Genomic DNA, 27,968 nt, shown 5'->3' on the forward strand with positions numbered 1-27,968 from the left:
TTAAGGCACAGGACACACGTGTGCAAGCAACTGAGGCACTGTCCAACTCACCAGTGCCTGCCTGCCTCTGGCCAGATAACATCTTGGGGGTTGGCAAGTTTTGGCATGCTTGGAGGCCTCTAGTTCATTTCATAAGAGTAAGAAACATCAGAAGGCATTAAATACAGAAGGGCTATCATATATGTGAGGTGAGCATTGAACTGAAGGATAGCTCAATAATGTAGGTATCTGGCTGCAGAGCTATTGATTAGGAGTTCAATTCCCCAGTGTGCCTCCTTGATAGGGTTTGGACCTGATGATATATAGAGTCCCTTCCAGTTTTGAAGTTCTGAGAGTACTATTATTAGCAGCACTTGGAACATAGATATTAAACCACTTGTACAACAGAAACAAAAGCTTATAGTTCTTAAATCAAAGTGTCAGTTTCACAGCTTCTCCCTTCCCATTTGAGGCTCAAATTAGGTAGTTACAGGGAAGAAACATGCAATCCCTCTCAACAAATTAGCTTGGCCTTCAAATTAAGTTTGATAAATAAGTCACTGAGTTTGACTGTGGGTTTTTATTTGATCTGTAAGAAACTATCCCAAACTCTATTTACCTATATTGACAAAGCAGTGCCAATAGGTAATTGTACACCCCATACTATGGACTTGAGGGAGGCTCCAGAAGGCCACAAGTGGAATGCACAAGTAACATCCCCTCTCCCTGGCTCAGAGCTATTCTGTGTTTTGCATCTTCATCTACATTGTTCTTATCTTAGAGCAAAACAAGTTGTTTGCCAATCCCAAGAAGGAGGGAAGGAAGGAGGATAGTTTTGGTACTATTTGCAGGTCTACGTTTTAAAAATACTCACACAACAGGTGTGAGTGACAAAGGAATCAAATGAAGTCTACTTGTCTGTACTGATAAGCATCTAGGACCCAGAGAGTGTGCATCAATTGCGTTAAATTAACTTACTTAAATCTACAGGAAAATCTGTCCATGATAACAGTAAACTTCCTCTATAGCTTTCCTTCCTCAACGGGGAGAGTGTCCAAATCTCTCCTGATTGGTTGTTTTTCTCAAACATCTACTCCTCACCACACACATAGTCGTGCAGCAGGGGTGACGAGACCAGTCTCCCTCGGGTGGCTTCTTGTTCGGTTGTAGAGGTCCCGGATGGATTACCTTCTTCCAAGGACCCCGGCCTCCAAGGTACACCAGCACGGTCCATTCTTCTGGTCTTAATCCTTCTATCGGTATTTTAACTTTGCTCTCTTTCCTATCTGGTTCTAGATTCTTGCACCTTCCATTTCTGATTTCCTTCTTCTGTGAGATTTTAAACACTTTTGGTCCTCCTTCCTCCTCCTGCCATTCGTCTTCCTAAACCACCACCTTTCTTGTTTCCCCTGACTTCTCCCTCTCTTCCATCATCAAGAACACATCTACCCCCCTTTTTTTGTCTTCTCTAACTCCTCCCCATTTTTCCCCACCTTCAGCTCTTTCACCTTCTCCATAATCTTCTCTACTCCTCCATCCTCTCTATCTCTATCCTCCTCTATAGAGGTGTGAGGGGATGGCTCACTCTCTCTCTCTCCCTTCCGGTCCTTTATTCTCCAGCTCACCGTTTGCCTTTCAGTGTGCTTGGGACTGAGGTAGGCACGGTGTGGTTTGTGGGCAGCCTGCAGTTCCCAAGCCAGGTTTTCAACCCTGCCCCATCTTAACTTTTTTTAAGTTGTAAAAAAAAAAATTGACACTATGCCTTCCCAGCCAAATTCCCAGTTTCATGATGTCAATTTACTGTTTAGTTTATTTTATCAAATATTAGCTCCTTCCACATTAAATAGAGACTGTTATTTCCTATTACATGTCTCAGTGGTTAGGAACTATTAGCATCCAGTTAAAATAAAGTGAATCAAGTTGCAGCCGCAAGGGAGGGAGGGAGAGAGACTGGAAGTAATTGATGCTGCTGTTGCTTCTCCTAGTACTCGGAGTGGAATATTAATAATATTAAATTAAACAGTTAATAGATTGCACCAATACAGTTATTAAATTACATTAAAGTTAATTCACCACTGCTATCCATTAAAACAGCTAGTATCCAATTAAAAATAAAATAAATTTTAAAAATTCAAACTATGAAGCTTAATTAGCCAATTTGGCCACACCACCATGGGAGTGCACCTCCTGAACTGCTGGCCAATCTGAAGATCACGCATCCTGATCTAGCCACAGTTGTGACTGATATCATTTTTTTTCACCTCAGAGGCTTAACTGCAGAGTTACCCACTTTTCTTTGCTACATGTGTACACACTTTGTGTAGCTATACTGAATGTCATTACTATTAAAAGGATAAAATAATCCCCCTCAACTGGGAATGCATCACATGTCACCTTACCCAGCAGTAAGCCTAACTGAACTCAAGGTTGCTTCTGAATAGCCATGCAGGATCACTATTCATTTTTCAAAGGGAGCAACTTTCTGTCAGTTTTTAGAAGCTGCTGCATATGGTCAGTAACCAGTTCTATTTTTGAGAATCAGCAGCAATTTTGTATGCTTGTATGCTTGAAGCAGGAACTTCACTTCTGATATACCTTGAAGCAGGAACCTCACTTCTGATATACCTGTTGAATTATCTACAACTTCTCCAGCAGCTTTTAAAAAGCTTAAAGGGAACCTGGGGAATGTGAGGGAGGAAATATGGTAAAGAAAACTGGTCACAGAGGTACCAAAAATATATAATCTCCTCTTATTTTACAATTATCCTCTGTGTGTGTGTGTGTGTGTGTTGTGCCATCAAGTCATATCCAACTTACAGCAACTCTAACAGGGTTTTCAAGATAAAGCAAATTGTGCTGCTTATATACTGCCCCATAGTGCTTCAAGCACTCTCTGGGTGGTTTACAAGTTAATTTTGCAGGCTACACATTCCCTCCACCCCCCAGCAAGCTGGGTACTCATTTTACCAACCTCGGAAAGATAGAAGGCTGAGTCAACCTTGAGCCGGTTACCTGGGATTGAACCCCAGGTCGTGAGCACAGTTTTTGGCTGCAGTTCAGCGGTTTAACCACTGTGCCACGAGGCTCCAGTAAGATAAGTAAGATATTTAAGGAATGGCATCTCCAGTGCTACCACACCACAGTGAGTTTCCATGTCTGAATGGGGGTTCAAACTGATGTTTCCAGAGTCTATCACTCTATTGACTACACCACATTGGTTATCATATCACACACACACACACACACACACACACACACACACACACACACGTGCGTGCATGTCTGTCCATCTATATTCAAGTCCGTTCCGTTCAGCAATCCAAATTACATAACCTGGTAAAGGACATCTGATGAACGTCCATTAGCTGCTTCTCTTTTGTGCGGCAAATAGCCTTTAACAGTTCCCTCAACTGTCTCAGAAAAAACAGACACTCATTTTGTAAAGTTCACTGAGGCTGAAGACTTCAGTAGGCACAAAAATGGAACAGAAAAGGTGAGTGCAAGCAAAGCAAGACTTCGAGCACAGTTTCCATCGTCCTTTGGTCTTCACATTTTTCATTAGCGTCAGTGCACTTTGTATTCCCTTGTAAATACCAAATGCACTGTTCTGCTCCAACAGCGGCCATAACCACAGGAAGATATCTCAAAATGTATCCCCAGAGCAAATCAGATAATAGGTGGCGCCTATTCTCTGGAACAGGTTACCAGTGGAGATATGGCAGGTTCTTTCCCTCCTTCTGTTCAGGAAAGAGGAGGAGGAGGAGGAGGAGGAGGAGGAGGAGGAGGAGAAGAAGAAGAAGAAGAAGAAGAAGAAGAAGAAGAAGAAGAAGAAGAAGAAGAAGAAGAAGAAGAAGAAGAAGAAGAAGAAACTCGGTCTTCTGAAGGCTGTTAATAATTATCTTCATATTTTTCTGTTCTTGTTTTCTCTTTTCTTTTCTTTTTAATTGCTAGTTTGTTATAAGTATTGCCATGTGGGGTCTGCAAGGTCTGTAAGTTTTAACTTGTAAACACTACGCACTACTCTGGGATGGCAAGTAAGCAAGTAAATAAATAAATAAAAGTTTTCTCCAAATATATTTTTTAAAATGGTCAATAATACTGAGGTAGTTTAAAAGAAGATAATTGAACCCAGTTTAGCATGTTTTTTAAACCTTTATTTCTGAAAAAAAAAACACCCATGCTAAACTAGGTTAAATTATCTTCTTTTAAATTACCTCAGTAATATTACCTATTTAACAAAGAAATGTGTACAGTAATGGGAAAATACATTTTTACAAGTTTTATATATTATCATCCAAGCCAATTAAGTAAACAAAAACAAAAAAACCCCAGCATACCATTTCATTAGTACCTACTAGTTTCAACAGATGGTAGCATCTTTATTTATCATTTTGCTGTGTTTGTGAGTTATTTATGAATCAAGGACAGAAGAATCCTGCTTGAAATATCAAAACCAGGCATAAGAAAGGTGACTGCATTCTTCAAATCACAGCACAGAAGATCACACGATTAATATTTTTTGCTTTTTCACTGTTTCACTATTTTCTCTTGACTCTTTTCCATCAGATGTTGCTATTCCCTAAAGTTTCAGGGCCCATACTTCAGGTTGGGGGGGGGGCTTTTCCTTGTGATGTCCAAGAGGTGGGGCAGACAAAGGGTGAGGCAGGCAAGGTTTGAGAGGGAAGCAAGCATAACACCCATGCGCTGAGCCCCTGAGCATTGAGGTGGGAATTTGTGGAAGTGTCTGTAAAGCCACCTCACACTCAAAAACCAAACTTCCTCTTTCTCCTTTAGTATTACTTGCCAGGAAATGTACACCCCTACCTCCACCAACACAGCAGTTTCCTGAGATTTCAGCTAGTGTCTGGTGAATTGTGACAACCCTCCTCTCCTGCCTGTTTCTCCCACTACTGCGATCTTCAAATTATCGTGTATAAATAGATGAAACATATGAGTACACGTGTCTAACATGGAAACTTTAGCATATGGGCAAATATAGAGAAATGTACCAGGCGGAACTGAAAGCAGCAAAAGTGTGAAGGCATAAAGTGGGGGGGGGGGGCAGGGTGCTTTCTGTACTCATTTTAGTATGTGCACATTGGCAAAATGGCTTGCTGGAATATGACCAGTATCCTTCATTCCAGGAGTACTGTGGCACAGTTTTGTATGGATCTTTACTGTAGGCATTATACAGCAATTTTAAACACTTCCATCACTTTTATAAGACAACTTAAAGCATATAGAAGATAGATAACGCTCATGCAAATGTATTTCTGCATTACATTCCACATAGACTGATTACACATGGACATACAGTATAATCAAACTTATAGTATTTGGTTCCTTATAGAGTAGACCTTTGGTCTAGATGGGTGGGACAGAAATCCAGTAAGTAAGTAAGTAAGTAAGTAAGTCAGTCAGTCAGTCAGTCAGTCAGTCAGTCAGTCAGTCAGTCAGTCAGTCAGTCAGTCAGTCAGTCAATCAATCAATCAATCAATCAATCAATCAATCAATCAATCAATCAATCAATCAATCAATCAATCAATAAATAAATAAATAAATTCCTCATTCCCTCAGGTACAACCATACTATCAGGGTGCAGCAAAGATGGACTCAGAAAGCATGGCTACGTCATTGTTTTCTTCCAAGACACCTTGGCTTTTCCCTTATCTGAACTGTTCCCAATTAGTCTGCCCATTATAAGTATTGTGCATTAATTTACATCTGAGCTTGCTCTTTTTGTCTTACTACCTCATCCTTTTTTCTACTTGTGTTATATCTTTTAGATTGTGTGTGTGCTTCATGGACTGACTTATATGTTACTGATATTACGTAAAGAAATCAGTTACAAATAAGCCAGTCTATGCAGTATGCTCTTCAAAAGACTCTACAAATAAAGAGTGAGGTAAAAAACATTCTAGATAAATAAGTAAGGAAAAAATGATTTTAAAAAATTCAAAACACAAGTTACAAAATTCACCTGCAACTCAATCCTAAACACGTTTACCTGGAAGTAAATCAGATTTATGCCAGTGCAGCTATCTTCCAGAAGGTGTACTTAGGACTGCAGGGCTAAGAGGAGAAACCATATCAGTCCTATAAATATTTCTTTCTTCTATATTCTGAGATCTCTGTGAAGAAAATGCTTCAGGTCTGTAAGCTTTGCATCTGTATCACTTTTATTATGTTTCTGAAGGTCATTTTATATGCTGCATTTTCCCCACATGCTGCCATCCATTGTTGCTTCCTGTTATGTTGTTACACAAATTAGGATAGAGATTATCCAGCACAAGGTTCAATGATTTTGGCTGTAAAAATACATTTGTGCTATTGATTGTTTTTAAAAACAGTTGCTTAGGTACTATAAGACTTCCTACCAGGGAAAGAGAATTATGGAAAAGTGGGAAAGTGCATGGCATAGTGAGGAAAATATTTATCTGATGAAAGACATCCAACTCAAAGATGCAGCTTTCTACTTTCAATATTTAATGGGTAGGAAAGGTGAAGAGTTGGTAATTACAGAAATAACTTGCAATTAATCAGATCCTGTCAGCAGAAGAGGCCAAGGGTGAAGGCAATGGAATTTCAGATGGTGACCTTATAGGGGGAGAGGTCGGGATCCCACATCATGTTTGCTGAAAAATCTTTTTGTTGCCTGCCATTCACTGGATCCAGATACACTCCCCAAGGTGAAAATGTAGCTCTATCAATTATTTTCTGCACATTTAGGACACTGTTGCACATGCAGCTATAAAGTTTCTAGTTCAAATGCCACCTCCCTCACAAAGTCCCAAAAGTGGCAATTCCCTCTGTAGCCCTCCTCTATATTACATATATTACAGGGATAACAAGACAGTGAAGTTATTGCATGAATTATTGCACAAAAAACACCTGAAAACTCTGAAGCACTATATGAATGCCAAGAATAACTATTGTTACTATCAAGTGCCTGACTTTATCTGTGAAGATAATAGTCCCAAATGACCAAAACATGAAATGCTTAGTTGCCCCAAGTGGTTCAATTAAATGTTACAAGCCTGCAAAGCACTATCACTGTCACAAAATTAATAGGACACTTATGGTAATTCTGAAAATTCCAAACAGGTTTTTGTTTTTTTCTGAACTGAGCTGAACTGCATATGTTTGGTTAACAGGTTTAAATGTTTATAAGATTCCTGTTTGTTTGGACAAACAAGATTTCAAGTCTTCCTTTCCTGAGTTTTAATCCAAATACTTTTCCACAATTAACTTATTAGCTTCAAAACATTCACAAGGCAATTGTCTATGTATTGCCCCATTTTTATCAAATTGTACATCTTGGTTTGGTATGTTGGTAATGGCTTTATACCAGATGAGATCAATGTCACGTCATCTAATTCAGTGTGGTCTATAATGACAGATCACAGGTCCACAAGCTTTGAGGCAGGATTTTTTTTCTAACCCTGTTAGATGTGCCTGGAGATAAACCTGGGGCAAACTATCTACTACTGAGACATGGCTCCACCTGTACCACCCTGAATGCACTTGGTCACATCTTTCAGATCAGCTACCAGGGACTTCCAGGTGGGACAAGGAAATAATCAAGTCTGAATCCCCTAAAGCTGCTGGCAATCAGAATTAAAAATACGGGAATTGATAGACCAGTGAATGGTCTGGTGCAGAATAAGGCAGCTTCCTTTGATCCCAGGCCCTCCATGAAGCACAACTCTTATTGTCGAGAGCCTAGGTTCCCAACCTTTGTTACTCGGATATTTTTGAACTGCAACTCCCAAAAACCCCAGCCAGCACAGTTGGTGTTGAAGGCTTCTGGGAGTTGCAGTCCAAAACTCCTGATTAAGCCAAGGTTGAGAACCAGTGGTCTAGAAGCTTGACATCATTGTCAGGAAGGGATGATGTTTCTTCAGTGCTCTCCCCAGTCTAAAACATCTCTTATAAACATTGAGAAGAGTTATGTATAACAAAGGCCAATAGCACATTTTTTTTCCATGAGCGATTGGCATCTCCTCTGTTCTCAGCCAATATGGTACACTTGACAAGGTTCCACCATTTTCGGGGCTATGGCACTTAGAATGAAGCCTAGCTTAACAGGCATTTAACAACAGCACCGCTAACAATGATGTCTGCAGTCATAAGCAAGCAAGCATCACACACCCATTTTGACACACCCATAAAATTGCTGTGGTAGTAGACACATGCTGTGCATCAGAACTGGCCCTCTCAGACTGAGGTGCAGTCTAGACACGGATCCCACCACTGTCTCCAAAATGGCAGAGGGCAAAGCACGCACAGATCTGTATGCCCTTTATTTGAACACAGCCTAGAGCAGGGAGGTCAGCACATCCTTAGAGGTCAGTGGGTTTTTTATTTTATTTCTTGAGCAGTCTCATTTTATTGTGTGTTCCTCTTTATCAGCTATATTTCAACTTTATTTCAAAATAAAGTTTTGCATGGTAGGGATGTTGATTGCAACAGCTCAGATTCATGCTGCAATTCATCTTCTAGGCCCAGATTTCAAGATGATCACTAGCCCAAAACAATATTGTCTTCATTGCTTGTGGAAGACCTACTGATTTATGTTTCATCTATTCGTTTCTGATATGAAGGCAGTATGATTGCGCCAATAATGTTATATCAGCCCAATTTTATAAGAGCAAATCAATTACCATGAGATACTGTTCAAACCTGTATAGATTTTCCCCATCTCCTTATCACATATTATTTATATCTTTCTCTATGAAACGCATGTAGCAGATAAATACTAGAGAATATCCATTTTATTTCAAAATATATTTTTTAAAAGAACTTGGCAGCAACGTAAGAAATGTTGCTTACATAAAATATTTTTATTGGCCTCTCTTCACTGTGGATGAAGCTTCAAGGGAGAAAAGAAAAACATGAGGAAAGAAGGTAGACTTCTTTTTATGATCTTGTAGTGTCAATATAAGATTATTGTATCCTTCATTCTGCAGTATCATATTAATGAAACACTTCTGTGACAATATCAAGCAAAAATATTCATTCCAAAGTAGACCAGATTTTTCTTTTTAATAGCTGGCTTGCATATCATGTTGTGTGAATACAGGCAACTACAATTCCCTGGTTTGTTCTTCTATCGAGAAACCACAGAAAGAATCTAGGGCTGGTTCTTGGTTTGATTTACTAGCTTCTGGGAAAGCAACAATACATAGAAGAATAGCTACTGACATTCACACAACCCAATAACGATACTATGGAACTTTATTCCTTGCTTCATGCAGTGATTCTCACCGAATACAGTCATGCAGCATGCATAACCACATTGCCTGAGCATAAGCCAAGTTGTGTGTCATGCAAATTCACCTCCTCAGTCTATGTATCTTCTCCAACATCTATGATATTTTTGTATCAACCCCTCCTTCTTTTTTCCTTTTCTCTCTTTCCACATTCTCTCTTCTCTCTCTCTCTTCTTTTTCTCTCCATATCTTTTGTGTGGTTACAAGTTATCTATAGGTCGTGGAAACAGGGCTTTTGGTCCTGGTTCACCATTAAACATCAAAAAAAGCAAACCTAGTTGTCTTGCTCACATAGAGTAGACCTTTGGCCTAGATGGGTGGGGTATAAATTTAATTTAAAAAAAATACCAAGAATTCTAGTATCATGATTTTACTTTATTGTTTGTAAGAGGGTTTTGTTATGATTTAGTGGGTAAAATAAATGATATTTCCCACTTTGATAGTGGGTTTGCCACATTTCTGTTTAACCTCATTCCCTGACCAAATATAACACTTGGGTTTCTAAAGAAGGCATTGGGGGAGGGGAAAATGATGAATATCTGGCAAATCTTTGTTTGGTGAGGTGGGAAAGATAAACCCACCAAGGATGGAATTTAAAACCTACACTCTTGACTTGTGTTTGGAAGTCACTTTTAAGAAACAGTCCTGGCATGGATGGCCATACATTTGGAATGTTCATGTTTTTTTCTGCACTGCCCACAATATATTGGTGCACAGTCTGAGGAAGACTAATATAGTTTGAAAGCTTGCCTGTTTTAAGTGTTCTAATAAAGGTATAACCTGCCCTTGCTTACTGTATATATAATAGTGTTTTATATGCTCACCTCCACCCTCAGCTTCTGAAAGACTGCAGTTTCTCCAATCTGCCTCCCAGAGTGATAAGACTCTATCAAGATGCTCAGGCAAAGTGGAGAAGGAATAAAATGAAAGGAAAAGAAAGGAGGATGGATAAAGAGGAGAACAATGAATAAAGTATGTGTGAGAAAGAGACAGACACACAAAGGCAGAAAGAGCATGACATATTATGTCTATGTTCTTTCACCCTATTATAATACAAGTTATGAGCATGTAACTATCATCTTCGAAGTGCTCTGGCAGTGCTGAAACATTCTATACATGAATGGTGTTCTTAGGACATACTTACTGATTTTCTACTATGCTGCATTCAGCCAGTTCAGCAATCCCGCTTCACATGCCCTACAAAGAGCTCCCTGAAAGAATTTTCCAAGCAAGATACTGTAGTGGCACTCTTGCTTGGCAGGATGATCTCACTATTTGCAGAAGGAAACTTTGCTGAGCTATACGGCTTCACCAAAATCAGTCAGTGCTAGTTTGCATAAAACTGCTATACACCTCGCTTTTTCATATCTGAGGAAACTCACAAACTTGATAAAATTCATGGAGAGATGTCTTGTTATGATACTATAAAAGAACTTAAGACAGCCACCACTCTCTGTCAGTACACTAAGGTGGTCTTCTAGAATTCCTTATTTTCATTCTTCAAAAAAGCAAATCCCTCTTCCAAACTTTTGTTTGTCTCTGATGTTAACTTGATGTTGCTTGAGTGGCTCTTCATCTAAACAAGATGTGTCAGGGTAAGACAGAGATTATGGTGTTACGGGAAAATTCAATGGATTGGCTAGCTAGGAAATACAGGTTCTGGATGGGATGCTAAAGATTAATTGTCCAAATTGTACCTATCCATTTGTTTTCATGCATATAACACCTGCTGTGGTAAAACTACTTTCTTTTTGCATATGAAGAATTTCAACTGCAAACTGTCTGTGTCCCGAGCATCTCAGGGAGTGTATTCAGTCTTCTGTTCAGGCTTTGTGACTAGCCAATGAAAATGCACTGAACTAATGATCGATTATCAGGCTGGATTACATCTGCACGTGGAACTGAGGGGCAGGCACTGTTTTATATCCTTTGCCACAGGAAGAAAAATGTCTTAGAACAGCCCTGTCTTAACTTATGTTTTGATGTGTTACAGATCACTTGAGAGCCAAGTCTGAGAAGCCTTGAAACATGTGATCATCTTGTCTCCTTCATTGAATTTTGGATAGAATTCAGGCTCAGACACTTCCATCTTCCATCTGTAATGTCTTCTGCCTTTTTAATTCATGCAGAAAATCCAATAAGGAGGGAAAGATGCAGAACCTTAAACAACATGTTACAGGTTATCTACAATATGTTGTTCTTTAATACCTACAGCATTTTACTCTTGGGGGTAGGGAGACCTCACAGTGGTATTTTTGTGACATAACCATGTTTCTTTTTCAGTGTAAAGAGTGATGTTTACTCACTACCTCAAAAACATTGATTGGGAGGATCACTTTGGCCACTGTTCCAAATTTAAAGTACATTTTTGTAAATAAAAAATAAAAACAATTGTTCCACATTCATATAATATTATTGGCAGAAATCCAGTAGTAAGTCACAAATACAGTAGACCCATTGAGACAATGGGAAGTTAGAGCTTGCCCACACCACATAGATATGATACATGGAATGCTGAGGGCATGATCTAGATTTTAAAAAAAAACACAAAACACCTTGTCCACAAATCTTTCTACATGGAACAATATCCATCCTTCCCCTTTAAGAGCTGTTGTATACTTTTCTGGCCCAATAGTAGGGTGTTCATTCTTTTAGGCAGACTCATTGTTTAGCTTGTTGACATAGCAGCCTCTAGCAGCTGCAGATTCCAGGGGAGAGTTTGAGAGAAAAAGTAGGGGGAGAATAAGAGAAGGGAAGCAGGAAAGGAAAAAGGGAAGAAAATGGTCATTGAAAGGGAGAAAAGAGCAATGTAAAACAAAACAAAACAAAAAAACTCTGCAGATGATCAGGGGAAGCACTTAACTAACAATGAGAGGTGCATGCCAAATGGCACATTGCTTCTCCTCCTAACCTCAACAGACCCTTTGCAGCCTGATCCACCCCATACCGAAAATGGCCAGACCGGACAGGCCCTTAGTGAGTCAACTCCTCTATATGTTCCATGGATTCAAATAGGCCTATTAATGGATTTCAGCTCCTGTCAACTGTTTGCAGAGCGGAAAGCTATTTTAGGCTTTTGAAAGGTGCCAAGGAGCATAAATAGTTACATTTCAAAGGCTATAGTCAAAGTGTTGCTTTAAAAAATAACATTCTATGCTCTAGAACAATACCATAGATGCACAAGTGTGTTTCCCATGCCCACCGTTGGGATGTATTGTCTGGAAGAAACCTGAATGAGAGAAGGATGTTGGCCCAACTTGGTAAGCTGCCTCCCCCCTTCTGCTGCAATATCTTATCACATTTCCAATACATCTCTTTAGCTTTAAACTGAACTGAACTCTGAAGATCAATATGTGGTTAAGTCCTTACAGAGGAAATGAGTGAGACAGGAACAATGATTTAATTCCTGTCTGTGTGGTTGGAAAAAAATGTGGCTCAGATGCATATCCAAATAAACACTCTCATAGTTTGTTTCAAGTTCACACATTGTCGAGCTCTTACTCAACAAAACCCCAACTCATCTTACCGCCTTTGAACAAGCTGCTCACAGAGCAGGCAGTACTGCTCTTCAGAAAAATGTATGCTATCAGGAAAGCAGTGATTTTTGCAAATCTTTCTGATTCTTGATATAGGATCAGGTAACAGAATACTGTGAACTATGCAAATACACATTGCTAGATTATTCTTCAGCCAACAAAATTCCATGCCCGTGGGGGAAAGAACTGGCAACACAACTCTCTTATGAATTTCACATACTTTCTCTACTGTATAATGTATAATGAAATAATAACCAACTAACATGCTTCAAAACTAGAGTTTCGGCCAGGATTCCTATTTCTTTCCAAGCAGTGGAAATTCTAGATCAAATTCTTGGAATACTGTCCCTTTTGTTATCTGTATGAAGATATACTACTTGTTACATAAAGCTATGACCTCACCTGTCCGTCGCTGCTAAAGCTGTGAGTCATCTACCAATGGTGTGACAGAGGGTGGGACATAAGGGGTGGAGCTGTGGTATAAATGTGAGTGAATGTGTGTGAGAGAGTTTAGATAGGGCTTAGATAGGGCTTGGATAGGGACAGTTAGGGACTGATAGGGCTTGGATAGAGTTTAGGAGATCTGTGTTATAGTGTGAGAGTCTGTGTGTGCTAGTGCCTTTATTAAAGTGATTGAATTATTATTTAGTTATAAGTGATTTACCATTCCTTTTATTTGTACCCAATAAACCTGAGTTTTATTTTGAATCGTATTTTGGCCTGAAGCTACTTAACTGGTGGCAGTGGAAAAGAACAGTGATATAGAGTGACGTAGCGACCCCCCTTTGTGAGGTAGAGGGAGGCCGTTACACTACTGTAATGAGCAAAATTGGAATTTCAAGAGCCATTATGCTCAACTGTGTTTGTTGCTCATCTACTGCCCCAGAGTGCTGGGGCACTATGAGACATTACAATGTCATTTCAATATAACTGGGCAAATGACTTCTGTGTTAGTCTATATAAGCATATATGATTTTTTTTTTAAAAAAAGACAAAAGCATTGTGGGACCTGACTTACTAACATATTTTAATGTGAGCTTTCATGGATCATTTATGTCTGAGGAATTGTATCTGAGGTATTGTATCTAAGGTAGTTGAATTGATCCACAAAAACTCACATTAATATACAGCAGTTACTCTTTTATTATTGTTCTTGTTGTTGTTGTTTTCTACTCTGATATTCATTGCTAGCATTTATGTACCTGCCAATTCCTGAAACCCCAAGGATGAGTTTGTTTTCCATAGGATATTGCTTAATTTCTGAGACTGCTGAGAGTAGGGATAAAATTGCCACACCAGTAATATCCTGGATGATATTCTTTCACTTTTCCCAGGGATAGCTCTACCATTAGATAGCATGAGGTCATCATCTCAGAGACAGCAGATCTTGGGAAATGGCAGCAAGGATGCGAGGTTTACTACACTGCTGGTCCTGCACTCCTGAACTAGTGCTAGCTTTGCGCATCCAGGCACAGTGAAGAAGGCTGTCAACTACCATTCCAGTTGGTTTTTCTTCATGCAATTGGGGGTGGGGGGGGACCATCTTGTTCTTTGCGTCAATGAGCAAAATATATCAGGTTAGCTAGACTTCTCCCCTACACAAAATCTGACATTCAGTCCTTCAAAGTGAAATAAAGCACTGTACTGAGGTGAAGCCAATCTATCTTCTTTTACCAACACAACCTGACACCTAGTGACAAAGAACCCAGAAAGAGAGGCAATGTATTTCTATGCAGTCCATATTTGCCTCTTATGCTTAGCTTAAACAAAGACTTTTGTCCATTTCCATACGTCAGTCTGACTTTCTATGCAAAGGGTGGATAGAATGACATTCTTTAATTACCATTGAACTGTATTCTTAACAGCCTCCATTAAGACTAGGCATGTGGAGAGAACTCAAAACCTTTCTCATTGTCAGTGATTTTCTGACTCTTGCCACAATGTGGCTCTTTGCCATCGCCCAGCAAGACTTCCGGTCTTCCCACAAAATGGAGAGCCCCAGTCTCATTTTTTCCTAAATGCACCCTTCCCCCCGTTTGCCCTCACTGGAAATTACCAAAATGAACACAAATCAGGGGGATGCTATATTGCTGGGGATGCTTATATTATGCAGGACCTGCAATAACTGTGCACAGATTAGTATATTGTCTCAAAAAAAAAAAAAAAAGACCACAAAACAGCAGAGAAAACTCATGAGATGTCCCACTTTGCAAAGGAAAATCTTGCTGTGAGGAGAAAAGAGGGATATTTTTCTCAGTTTCTTATCAAGAACAAGAGGCTGCAAGAGTCAATTCTCTAATTAAGACCTTTATGTGTTACCCCAATCCCTGCCCACCAGACGGTTAATGACCCTTAAAGCCACTGATGAACCATTGCCATGCTGGAACATTTGATTTGCATTACATTTCAAACTTATCTCTTCTCTCATCTGAATTAATGTCTCTGTTCTAAGACTAAAACCATATGCATCTGAAGATGTTGGCAACAGTCCATGAAAGCTTATGGCAAATAAAACTTATTATTCTTTTAAGTGCATTAAGGCTTTCTTTCTTTCTTTCTTTCTGTCTTTCTTTCTTGTGTAACTGCCAGCCCAAGACTGTTAAAGCAATCATGGGGTGTTCCACCCACAGGCCAATTACACCCAAAACTGTTAATGGATTCTGCCCCACATGCCTTTTGTGTATCTCCCTTCAAACTGCAGTCCAATGAATCAAGGAACCCTTTTCAAACCATGCTGGGACAATGAGTGTAACATTGGTTTCCATAGGTGACTGCCATCCCCCCTCCTTGTCCCATTCTTCAAAGCAATTCAGATATGTTTAACATCACCATTAATTACCCAGATTTATGTTTTAGAAAGATACAAACCAGTGAGCATCTTATTTATTTCACTTAGTCCATTCTGCCATAAATTCCCTTGAAATAAAAAGTAGGTGTATGAGGGGGGACGGGAGTCTAACAACCACATGGAAGTCAAATTAAACATCTGTTTGTGAAACAAACCAGAGTGCCTCTGACAGCTGTGGTGAAATGGCAAATGTTCTACAGCTGTCAGGCTCCTAAATTAACCACGATTTTCATTTACAAAGAGCAAATAACCAGGAAAGGATGGACCCCTCTCTCCCCTCAGCCTTTTCCACTGCTTGCAATGTAGATGAGTGAAGGATTCATTCCAGAGTGTATAGAAAAAGACAGTTCTTTAAAGCCCATAGCCTACTCCCATTAAAATCAACTTAAAACTGCCTTCAGTGCAATTCAGCTTATAAATCAGATCTTAGCACTTGATAATTCAGGGAATTTATCTTACTCTTTCTCAATGACTCCCTGTACTATTTTCCTTCTGGATATTTTAAGGCCAAGACAGGTAGAACTGTCCCTCTCCAGGGAGATTAAGCCACTTCCAAAATCCACTAAAATGTGTTGGTTTGTTAATGAAAAAGAAAGTGCCAGTCATGAAGTGGGCCAACAAAAATGAGTTTTACTGCCCAAACAACCTTTATACAGACACGTAAAGGCTGTTTGGGTAGTAGCTTAGATAATAAGCTTTTTAAATTTAGTGGAAAGATCTTTCGCTCTTGGACATTGAATAAAACTACTGTAGGAGTTATGCAAAAGAATGACAGAGCCCTCGCGCACTACGATATAGTTTGCGGAAGGGACATTCTCTGTGAATCATGTCTTAGTTTCCACAGACTGCCATTCCTCTAAATACATTTAAGTGCTTTTAGGCCGAGCATAGGAATATGACTCCAAATGCCATGAGAACCAGTGGAGAGGAAAAACAGGAGTTACCATTCTGGCATATCCAGAGGTCACTCATTTAGATGATCACAAATGAACCAACTTTTACAGCAGCTGTTTCCATTTTCTTCTCTAAAATGAGATCCAAAGGAGTATATCTTTGCTATGCCATGCAAGCAACTCTCAGCTTCTTATTCAAAAGTCACACATTTCATACGCCCATAATTCATCATAGGTTTGGAAAATAAATTATCAAAAGAATGTGTTTTTTACAATCAATGAATGTGTTTGTTCTACTTCAAGCTTGTCTCCTGTCTCTCCATCATACAGAGTTAAGGTTGAGTTGAAAATAAACCTCATCAAAGAACAAACTTGGCATCCTAATTAGCTCGCTTGATAACTATAGCCTCTTATTCAATAACGGAGACAGAGAAAGGCAAATAACTTAACACCCTTGGATGCAAGTAATGCACAGCTTGTTAGGTTTAGAAACCAAGATCCGAGTCAAGTCTTGATGTAGTATTGGCACTCCAGTATGAACTTCATGCCAAAATCTGAAATATGTTGGCATGCTCCTCCCACCCCAGTTGCAAACATGAAAATTTATCAGCTAGTGGAGAGGAAACAAAATTGTTTTTGATTTACTGACAACTTGACATAAAGTCAGATTTATTAAAGGATGGCTTTACTCCCTCAGTTCATTATAAAGAAGGGTTACAGTACTTGCCTGGTGAAATTAAATGCATGCCAGGATTTTCAGTCACTGAATCTCTCGAGCATTTGATAATAAATATATTCAGTGTGTAATCATGAGAAGTGGTTTATGAGGCATGTAGTCCACCTGACTGACCTTCATTTGGAAAACAGGAAAATAAAGTAAGGGCTGGCTGGATAGCTGAGTATGAGCCAGACTACTTGGGTGTTAAGCCCTCTGTTTGGAATGCTACAGGAATGGGTTGATGTACGCTTGAATATGGCAATCAAATGGCATCTTTTGAAGGGCCATCCTGGGATGATTACTACCCACATGTTTCTGGTTTCTGTCAAGGGACTTCTACTTTTGCAGGTAGGGTAGGATCACTCTACTTTTGATCAGTTCCAGTACATGTGATCACTGGAACCAATCCAAAACAAACCTTCTGGTTTGAATTTGCCAATACTGAGGGTTTAATAAATGAGCCACTTCAGGATACCAGCATACCAATCACTTCTCCTACTGGGCAGAGGATTGGGGGGGCAGGGAGAGATTTAATTGCATATATACTTTGCCTCATCTTAAAGGGCCAGCTGTGAAACCACCCATAATTGAATGGGTGACAATTTTTTGATCAGCCCTTTAAGAGAAGGAAAAGAAAATATTTTTTTAACTAACTGGTGCAGTGCCTCCCCAATACTTTACATAAAATCAAGGATTTTCCCCCCACTTCCTTTGCCCCCTGTTAAGCAAGGGAAGTAATTAATTTGCCAGTATCCTGAAGTGGCTTCTTATTATGCCACTTTACAACAGCAGCAAATTCAAACTGGAATGTTTGTTTTGGAGTGATTACAGCAATCACATGTGCTGGAACAGAGCCAAACCAGAGCAATCCTACCCCAAAAATAGAAGCCCCTTGACAGAGGCCAGAAGAAGGAAATAGTAAAACACTTCTCTCTGCAAAAGGGTTGCCATAAGCCATAATTGATTTGGCAGCACATTGTTGTTGTTGTTGCTGTTGTTGTTGTTCAAAACATCAGGCACAGTCAATCGAAATTACAAAAAACATTGACTGGTACTATATACGAGATACAAGTTTTAACAAAAATCTAAGTATCTGTTAAATATTGGCACAGTATATATGCTGTTCCTAATATTGCCATTTTTTTGCAGCTCTGATTATGTTATTTCTGAGATCTGCAACTGCTTATAGTACTGTATGAAATTAGTAACATTTCATAATTTCTCAATTTTCGGCAAGAGCCCATGTTTTGCATTTATGTTGGTCCAGTAGCTTTGCAGCAGCCTGTCCTAGTTCCTCAACAGGGTCTACTGAGCCCTATAGCCCATTTGTCACCAGATGCCCAGGGGCTATAGCATCTGACACGGTCCTTGTTGACCCAGGTGATGACCAATCCAGTATGGATTTCTGTCTATTTCCTCTCATCATAATTGATGGTTCATGGACACAGTTGGTCTGGCCTTTTGGCTGAGACTTGTCTGGCTTGGGAGACCCTTCAGCATACCTTTCAATCTCACTGAAATGCCAAGCCCCTTCGCCTCAACAAGGCCTGTGCGCATGGAGGTTGTTGCTGTTGCTGTCGTCATCATCATCATCATCATCATCATTCAGTAAAGAAACCCAGCTTGAATGGGTTAGCAGTTTAATGCATGCTTAGCAGCTAGGGCTATCTTAAGGGACAGCAGGGTTGCAAACCAAGTCAGAACTGAGTGAAAATGCCATGCTTTCGGTGTCATTATAAAAATGGAATGTAGGATGATTAAATTGCATTTTAACTTTATTTCCCCTCTGATAAAGACTGTTTGAGAAAAGAGTCATACTATTTTTATGCACACAATACGTATTAGACATAGCCAGAGCTTGCTATAATGCACCAATTAATTGCTTTATTATTTGTTACTTTCATATGAGGAAGTCAGCTCATCTTAAGTTAAAAATATTTTTAAAATAATATGATAATGTTAAAATCACACTTCTACAAACATTTCTCTCTAGAAGTACCAAACTCCTGTCTTTCTGTTTAACACTGAAATGCCATTTTTGGCATTATTGTGGTGAATTAATGCATTGTTTTTATCTCTGGTCTAGCAAATATTTCATGAAATCTTCATGAAATCTTCCTAGATTTTTAAAAACTCACACAGAGAAATCTCTCTGCAAGAAGAAAATAGGTGTTCATTCATTCATTCATTCATTCATTCATTCATTCATTCATTCATTCATTCATTCATTCATTCATTCATTCATTCATTCATTCATTCATTCATTCGTTTCTCACCCAGAGAGGGAGATTGCAAGGTTCACATTCCAATTTTGTATTGGTCAGAATCTTTCTGCCGATTTATGTTTGCATAAAGCTCAGTAGTTTAGGTCTCCGGCTGCAGAGCCAGAGTTTGAGAGTTTGATTCCCAGTGTGCCTCATTAAAAAAGTGCTACTTGTGCTTCTGTGCATGCAACAAACAGTAGCTCATTAATGAGTGGCAAGTTGCTGCCACAACATATGTGAATTTCCTTATTCAAACATAATATGGTAATAGGAGTCTTTCACCATCTCTTTTTAAAGTTCCCATTTAGTCTTCAGAGAAGCCTTGATTGAAATCAGTAGGCAAGGTCACAATTATGATAATTCTGAGTCTCTCTCTGTCAGGTCTCAATCTCTCTCTCTCTCTCTCTCTCTCTCTCTCTCTCTCTCATGCACACACCACTTAACACTATCACTGCCATAATGAAATGGAAAAAATGCTATTGGAAAAGAAGAAAAAGAATCTTAAAAATGGATGAAGGTTCCTTGCCGTGTTATTTTAGTGAGGATCCTGTTAGGAAGCTCCATTTTCAAAACAACCATCTGGAAGAGACATGTACAGCTCCAAATAGGGTCAACTCAAGATAGGTAAAGGTAAAAGTTCCCCTTGACAATTTTTGTCCAGTCGTGTTCGACTCTAGGGGGCGGTGCTCATCCCCGTTTCCAAGCCATAGAGCCAGCATTTTGTCTGAAGACAATCTTCCGTGGTCACATGGCCAGTGCAACTTAGACACGGAACTCAAGATAGAGCTAGTTAAAATATAAATAAAGTGAAAAACTGAAAGAAACAAGTGTGAACATTGTGCAAACTGGTATTTCTACACTTCAAAATGCCATCCTGAGAAGTTTTTTCCCCCTCAAGGGAGGGGTAGAATTACTCTAGATATACAAATCAATGATGCCAATGTCCTGTTGCCATGGAATTAGCAAGGAGAAGGTTAATTTATCCCTGGAGTGGAGTCTGTGAAACCAGTGCTGGTAGCTGAAATTATCTGGGGGGGGGGGGAAGGAAAGCATCTCCCATTTAGAGAAATTGGCTGTACCTGTGAAAAGTCTTATCTACAACCTTGAAGGCTGAAAGAATGTTATGACAATCATCTCTTATGGTGTTCTATGACACCAAAATTAGTGGCACCTGGCCCATCTGATTGTTTGCTTTTGCAGAAGTTAACTACTAGAAAGTTTGGGAGAGAATAAAATCTGATTTGTACAAGGTGCTGAACCATCCAGAAAGGGAATGATGGGATGTAAGCAGAAACAGAAAAATGGATCACGCAAGCAGCTTCAAGCCTGGGTTTGTGCCTAGCTAATTTACTTCGCTTCATCTTTCACCAAAATATACCATATTTGTCTATGTATAAGATGCCCATATCTATAAATTGCCCCCCACTTTTCTAATCCAAAATTAAGAAATCTAAGTGGGGCTTAGCAAGTGTAGGGGGAAAGGGATAAAATCGCTTTGATCCCTGCTTTCCCCTCCACTTATTTTTGTTCTCAGCTTACGTCTGTGTATAAGACAACCTTCAATTTTTTGTCTAAAGATTTTAGACAGAAGTATAGTCTTATACATGGAAAAATATGGTAATCTATGCTTGTTATTCTGAACTATGCTACTTAGTAAGTGAAGATCTAGATTGTTAGATGTTATTATTTTTTGTGGATCTGGCTCTTAATTGCTTAAGTCTCTAAATGAATTTTATTTTAACTATGGAAACTGCTTTTTTACTATGGAACTCCTTCACATTATTTTGATTTTTTCTGCTCGGACTGCTTCCTCCTATTGGTAATGGTGTGCAGAATATTGTGACTGATCACACAATTAACCAGAGTGCAGGTGCCTTTAATTTCCCTCCCAAACCATGCTCACAAATGTGAATCTGGAAGTGGATTTTCAACAACATTAAATCTTTCTTTTATTTTCACTCACCTGGGCTTATGGTGTTGCTGGAGAGGGGGATGCTGGGAATGAAAAATCATCCTCTAGACCAGTGGTCCCCAACCTTGGGCCTCCAGATGTTCTTGGACTTTAACTCCCAGAAATCCTGGCCAGCAGAAGTGATGGTGAAGGCTTCTGGGAGTTGTAGTTCAAGAACATCTGGAGGCCCAAGGTTGGAGACCACTGCTCTAGACCCTTCGATATTTCCCATCCTCCTTTTATGGGTTCTTGAGCCAAGTTCACTGTTCACTTGCCTCATATTCTTGCCTCTGCTCCCTGATTCCACTTGCACCTATCTCTGTTATGTTCTTCAGGAGAATTAAGATCCCAGGAGCGACTTTGGGTGCAATTAGATAGCTTCAAAAGCACATGCCTGACCACAATCTCCCTTAAAGTGATTTTTGTCTGCTGGGAAATTGCTCTAGCTCAGCCTTCAAAAATGGTAGAACCTAGAGATGGGCATTTCAGATGCTAGCAAGGTTATGCTTAAACTCCTACAAGGTAGGTTTCAGCAGTATGTGGACTGAGAACTCCCAGAATGCAAACTGGATTTCGAAGGGGCGAGGAAATCAAGACCAAATTGCTAACATGCGCTGGATTATGGAGAAAGCCAGAGAGTTCTAGAAAACCATCTACTTCTGCTTCACTGACTACGCAAAAGCCTTTGACTGTGTAGACCACTGGTTCTTAACCTTGGGTTACTCAGGAGTTTTGGACTGCAACTCTCAGAAGCCTTCACCACCAGCTGTCCTGACTGGGGATTCTGGGAGTTGCAGTTCAAAAGCATCTGAGTAACAAAGTTTAAGAACCACTGGTGTAGACCACAGCAAACTATGGCAAGTTCTTAAAGAAATGGGAGTGCCTGACCACCTTATCTGTCTCCTGAGAAATTCATATGTGGGACAGGAAGCAACAGTTAGAACAGGATATGGAACAACTGATTGATTGGTTCAAAACTGGGAAAGGAGTATAACAAGGCTGTATATTGTCCCCGGCTTCTTTAACTTATATTCAGAATACATCATGCGAAAGGCAGGACTGGAGGAATCCCAAGATGGAATTAAGATTGGCGGAAGAAATATCAACAACCTCAATATACAGATGATACCACTCTGATGGCAGAAAGTAAGGAGGAATGAAAGAACCTCTGAATGAGGGTGAAAGAGGAGAGTGCAAAACATGGTCTGAAGCTCAACATCAAAAAAACTAAGATCATGGCCACTGGTCCCATCACCTCCTGGCAAATAGAAGGGGAAGATATGGAGGCAGTGACAAATTTTACTTTCCTGGGCTCCATGATCACTGCAGATGGTGACAGCAGCCACGAAATTAAAAGATGCTTGCTTCTTGGGAAGAAAGTGATGACAAACCTAGACAGCATCTTAAAAAGCAGATACATCACCTTGCCGACAAAATTCCACATAGTCCAAGCTATGTTTTTTCCTGTCGTGATGTATGGAAGTGAGAGCTGGACCATAAAGAAAGCAGACCGCCGAAGAATTGATGACTTTGAATTGTGGTGCTAGAGGAGACTCTTGAGAGTCCCCTGGACTGCAAAGAGAACAAACCTATCCATTCTGAAGGAAATCAACCCTGTGTGCTCACAGGAATGACAGATCCTGAAGCTGAGGCTCCAATACTTTGGCCATCTCATGAGAAGAGAAGACTCCCTGGAAAAGACCCTGATGTTGAGAAAGTGTGAAGGCAAGAAGAGAAGGGGACGTCAGAGGACGAGATGGTTAGACAGTGTCATCGAAGCAGCCAACATGAATCTGACCAAACCCCAGGAGGCAGTGGAAGACAGGAGGGCCTGGCACGTTCTGGTCCATGGGATCAGACACGACTTAATGACTAAACAACAACAAAAAGATCGGCATGAACTGCAGTTTGGCATGGTTCAGCACACTGCCTGCACAGGTGTTCTGTGGGGGCCACGTGCTTCCTCCCCCTGCCTCCATTGGGTGATAGCCCACTCACTGGCAGTACAATTCGCTCCTCTGTCTCCTCAGGCAATCATCCATTCACCAGCAGCAGTCCGGTCTTCCCTACCCCACCTCCTCATCTGAGTGGGTGATAGCTCAAGGAGGTGGGACAGGGAAGCATGCTCCTGCTGGTGAGTGGATGACTGCTCAGAGGAGGCAGGAGAGGGAAGTGTATGGCAGACACTGAACACCTCTGTGGATGCCATGCCAAACCAAGTTGAACCACCAAAATGTGGGTAGAAGTCCATCTCTTGTAGAAGTCCTAAAGCTTGACCAGAAATGCTCCAGCTTGGGCATGGATTGGGGCTGAGATGGAGCGCAATGCCTCATGTGGAAAGAGGATTGAGAAAGAGATTGCACCAGATTGCTTAACAAACAGTCCAAATTGCAACCTGCTTCACCATGTAATCATACCCTCAGCTTTTTTGCTCTGCATTTCAGTTTCTCTTTTTATCTGTGCTGTGCCTTGTACAAAGTATTGGGTTCCTTGACTGCAGCTTCACCCTCTATTGGTATCACCATTATTGATTTTATTTGGGAACATCGGTCTTTGAGGGTGTGGCAGCAGACAGTCAGTAGTCCTCGGCTCCAGGAGGACAAATCTCATGTTCCAAAGTATAACAATACCAGGGGAAGGGGCCAGGCCCATTATGAATTTCAAAGTAAATGTGATAATAATTGACCACAGCTTGTGGAAAGTTTCTCATAAATATTGATATACATGCTCTCTTAATATGCATAGATATTTTAGTACCATGTTTATAGCTAATGAGAGTCATAAAATACCTTACATAATCTGTATAATATAAACTAGTGAATTTCATTCTGTATGTCGTAAAAGTGTAAACAGATGTTATAAAAATTGTTAATATTCTGGTTTTCTAAAATAACATATTCTAGCTTAAATCACTGGCTGTTCTGAATGGATGACTAACCCCTGCTGTTGGTATACAGTTCAATACTCTAGATCTTTTTATTTTATCATACCTGTGTTGTCTTTTCTTTCAAGCACATAATTTATGGTAATGTATCAGTAGGAACAGTAGTAGATACAGCCAGAATTTGAGTAAGTTTGGTCTTTATTTTGTGGCAACTATGTTTATGTTTGTGGTCTGGTTTTAGGACAGTCCCAAAATTACAGGACTATACATGTGCACGCATCATTACACTGATAATTCACACAGTTTGCAGCTTGAATCTTATTTTTAAGAAACATGAAATGTAAAGTGTTATTGGACTGGCTGTGTCCTGGTTACTTTATGCTTCCTGGGTCTCACATAGGAGATTTGAATTGTGTGGATGGGTTTGTTGCTTCAACTCAACATTCAAAATTATGTTCAAGCTGTGGTATCTATTGAGACTGATACTAGAGATAAAAACCAGTATTCAGCAAAATAAAGATGCATTGAAGCAAGCCTCCTCACATGCTATCTACGTGCTAAACACATGAAAGGGAAAGGGAAGATGACTCTCTTTTTGTTGGTTACACAGTCTCAATTAGACAGTCTTCGCAAACAATGCCAGCCCCTTCATAAGGACATTCAGCCCCAAAGCTTGGAGTGTGATGATGCCAGGTTATTGGGCTTATGAGACTATGGCTCACTTTTCTCTTTCACCATGCAAAGTCTGTGACATTGGCTGGGACCCTATTAGGTTTCACATCGGATGTACATAGCTTGCCACAGCCAATTGTAGCTAATTGATGAGATGCCAAGGAATATTTTGTTTGTGCAACTGAGTATGTGACTAGGCTTACAACCAAGATATGCCCTGATATGTCATCAGTTACCCATAATTAGCCTTGACAAGTTACATAAACCTTATGCAAAAACTACTAGGATTCAGGCCATTTTTTAAAACAACAACCAACTAATGCATTAATTAACATGACTCTTTTGAAAGTTTCAAGTTACATCCATTTTGAGAGCACCATGGCAGTAATGAATAACATATATGCTACTTAATGATAATGATAATGATAATGATGATGATAATCATCATCATCATCATCATCATCATCATCACCACCACCACCACCACCACCACCATCTTAAAAATGGCTCAAAATATGGATCCAAATAGCCAGCAGAAGAAGAAAGAAAAAAATCCCAAGAACATTTTGGAAATAACAAAGAATACTCATTGCACCAAAATGGTAACATTATACATTGTTACATTATTTTCAAGAAAGATTGCTATTATGCCTTCATTATCCTCCAAAAAGTAATCTGTTACTGTTAACTTATAACAGTAACTTTCAAGTTCTGTCACCACATGATCGGGAACCCCTGAATGGTGCCAACAAATCTCAGATATTAAAAATGCTACTGTGTCCACAATCTCCAGCTGATTTAGTCTACACACCTAGAGATTCCAAAGAGAAAAAAATATCTTCAAAATGAGGTGATGTACTATTTTAGGAAGCTGGGTATCTAATTCATAAAGTGGGGGTGTAAAGATACTATTTCATGAACTCTTTATTCTGTCTCCCAACCACCAGATCTAGTCTTCCAGCTTCACTGTTTCCCAGATGAATAGATATATATATATATATATTTTAAAAAATGCATGTAAATGATGTTCTAAATCTGCCAAATCTCCACTTTGGCAGGCTTTCTGTCCTTTTCATGTTGCCTCAACCCTCTGGTGGTACTCCCATCTAAAAAGAGATGCATAAATAAAAAATAAGAAGAATGATTTATGCTGAAAAATAAGAAATTTCACACTTTTGTGGGTGTTTTTAAAATCCTCTGCCAGTTGTACATAAGCACAAATTCTTTCTTCACAGCTCCCACCCTTCCAAATTTCTGAAACATTTCAATTTCATCAGAGAAAAATATGAAGTACTAGTCTGCCAGGAAAAATTAGATGCACAAATATAGAACAAGAGACAGTTCGCGTAACATGTGAGAAGAGTCTAGAAATATTACCATGTTTCTCTGAAAATAAGGCAGGGTCTTATATTAATTTTTTGCTCCAAAAAAACACATTAGGGCTTATTTTCAGGAGAAGTTTTAATTTTTTTTTTCATATACAACAATCTACGTTTATTCAAATACAGTCATGTCATCTTCTTCTGGTTGCTGCACAATGGTGGAGGGCAGGTTTCACTTAACTAGGGCTTACTTTCAGGTTAGGTCTTATTTTCAGGGAAATAGGGTAGTAGACCACAAGCAAAACCCAAGACAACAGTTGGTGTGTCAGCAAAAAGAGAGAGCTAACTTGTTACTCATCTTCATCAACAGAATTAGTGTTCAACACAAGTGAAGTAATAGTATCACTCTACTTTGCATTTATCAGACCCTACCTGGCATGCTGTGGGTATGATTACTTGAAGAACTAGATTGCATTGTGGAGCAGTTGATGTGATCTATTTCCTAATGATCACATGACATATAGGGAAGTGCACTCCAGCCCAACCATGATACATCCCCAAGCTGGACCTTGGGCATGTATCATATTATGTATCATAATAGATGTAGAGCTGTTACCCGGGTAGTTTGGCTGGAGACAACAACATTCTATTCTTGCTTATCCCCAGAATACTGTATCAGATGCTAAAGGTCACATATAGCCACCAAACCAAACAGCTTGTCAATTCTGGATTTTTTATAGGAATACGTGGCAGAAAAAAAATACATGCAATTTGAATGGGATGCCAATGTGTTGCCATAAACGTTTGAGAAGTCCTTTTAAAATGTGCCTCAGAAAGATGCCTAAAAGTGGAAGTATTCGCGAAAAACTACAGCTGGGAACAAAATCAAAACAACTCGTTTGTTTTGGTACAAAGAGAGCAAATATTGCACAGAAGAAGCTTTTACAAAACAGTGTAAACAGAGGGGGGGGAAAAGAATGTTATTTTAAGTTTGCTTCTTGATAAACAAGTAGAAAAGAAAAACAAAAGTGCAGTTTGCTTCATGAAGCTCTAGCTTTAAAATAAACAATTCCTTAATTCAGTGTGGTAACAATGAGGAATATGAATTCATATAGTATTCTGTAGTATTTATGTATCAAACATTTTAAATATAAAAGCATGTAACAGTCATTTAGGATGTACTGTTCAAACATCGTGTTAAAGAATTTACTCCAAGGGAGGGGGAGTTTCTTGGCTGATGGCCTTCTCAGCTAGAAGCTGCCTCAACAGTTAGATCTCCTGGCTTTTAGATATCTCATACTCAAGGGAAACCGACTCTTCCCAAGAGAGCTAAAACTCTGCGTCATGATGTTTTGACTTAACTCAAAACATAAAAAGTATTTAAATAGGGACCTCTATGATTTTTGTGGAACACATCCAAAAGAATGAAGTCATCTTCCGAAGAACATCTCTGAAGAACCATAGCCACCTGCTTTTTGCAAACAAGAGGGAAAATGCATATGGACTGGGCGCAGCCAGGAGTTAACCATGGGAATAACATAGATAAAGGCTGACAAGGCTAGGGTGAGCATTTTCTATTTTTAGAAGAAATATTTTTCTGTGTGTCAACTGCATGCTTAGAGCTAAGTA

General features: G+C 39.5%; 1 protein-coding gene and 1 long non-coding RNA gene across 2 annotated transcripts in view; one reads left to right on the plus strand and one right to left on the minus strand.

Annotated features, from left to right (window-relative positions):
- The window catches only part of SPON1 (spondin 1), a 385,887-nt gene that overhangs the window by 261,356 nt on the left and 96,563 nt on the right, over positions 1-27,968 (minus strand). The window lies entirely within an intron of this gene.
- Positions 1-27,968, plus strand: part of LOC144586146 (uncharacterized) — a 59,176-nt gene continuing 31,208 nt past the window's right edge. Inside the window, exon 1 of the long non-coding RNA XR_013540898.1 lies at positions 1-27,902. This is a non-coding gene — a long non-coding RNA (uncharacterized LOC144586146). The remainder of the gene's footprint in view (positions 27,903-27,968) is intronic.

Source organism: Pogona vitticeps, chromosome 1, assembly GCF_051106095.1.
Source record: "Pogona vitticeps strain Pit_001003342236 chromosome 1, PviZW2.1, whole genome shotgun sequence".
In the NCBI taxonomy this organism is placed as follows: Eukaryota; Metazoa; Chordata; class Lepidosauria; order Squamata; family Agamidae; genus Pogona; species Pogona vitticeps.